We start from the raw sequence: 1,008 nt of genomic DNA, 5'->3' as shown, positions 1-1,008 counted from the left end.
TGCCGCCGAAGTCTACGCAATTGTGAACGATCTCGCGCGCCTGCACGAATGGGCAACCCGTCATACTGACCTGTATGTTGGTGCAACACCCTGTACAGAGCGCGCGAAATTCAAAAAGTCACCTTACTTTTTGATCACACCTCGTATGCACTGTCAGATCGGACATGTCACGTTCATACATACACGTTCATACGTACACGTTTATACATACACGTTCATACATACACGTTTATACATACACGTTCATACGTAGACGTTCATACGTACACATTTATACATACACGTTAATATATACACATTCATACAAGTTTATACATATACATTCATACATACACGTTCATACGTACACGTTCGTACATACACGTTTATACATACACGTTCATACGTACACGTTTATACATAAACGTTAATACATACGCGTTCATAAATACACGTTTGTACGGATACGTTCGTACATACACGTTCGTAAATGCACGTTCGTACATACACGTTAATACATACATACACGTTCATACATACACGTTCATACGTACACGTTTATACGTACACGTTCATACATACACGTTAATACATACACGTTCATACATTCCCGATCATACATACACATCTATACATATACGTTCGCACATACACGTTCAAACGTACAAGTATATGTATTACAAAGGAAGAGAAAAAGAAATAAGTAATCAATACGTTAACGTATTTTTATTTAAAAATTCTTTTGCAACCACCAGTTATACATTTTAAATACGTTTTGATAACGCGCAGATCTCAATATGTTGTCCACATCGAATAGTATTAGGAACATCCAGAGTAGTCAATGATTCCATGTCTTCGTACACTGTGTCTAACGTCTCGATGTACATGCGTTCTCGTTTTCCGTCCAGAAGCAAGTTCCATAGCCACGTTCGTTTTCACGTCCCTTGACGTACACGATAGCATCATCTTCAAATACAGCCGCCGTGATCAGGCGTTTCGCCTCGCTGTACGGGACCATCCCGTCCTTCC

The sequence above is a fragment of the Trachymyrmex cornetzi genome, unplaced genomic scaffold (assembly GCF_001594075.2).
Source record: "Trachymyrmex cornetzi isolate Tcor2-1 unplaced genomic scaffold, Tcor1.1 scaffold1527, whole genome shotgun sequence".
Taxonomy (NCBI): Eukaryota; Metazoa; Arthropoda; class Insecta; order Hymenoptera; family Formicidae; genus Trachymyrmex; species Trachymyrmex cornetzi.
Note: the sequence above shows the minus strand (reverse complement) of the source record.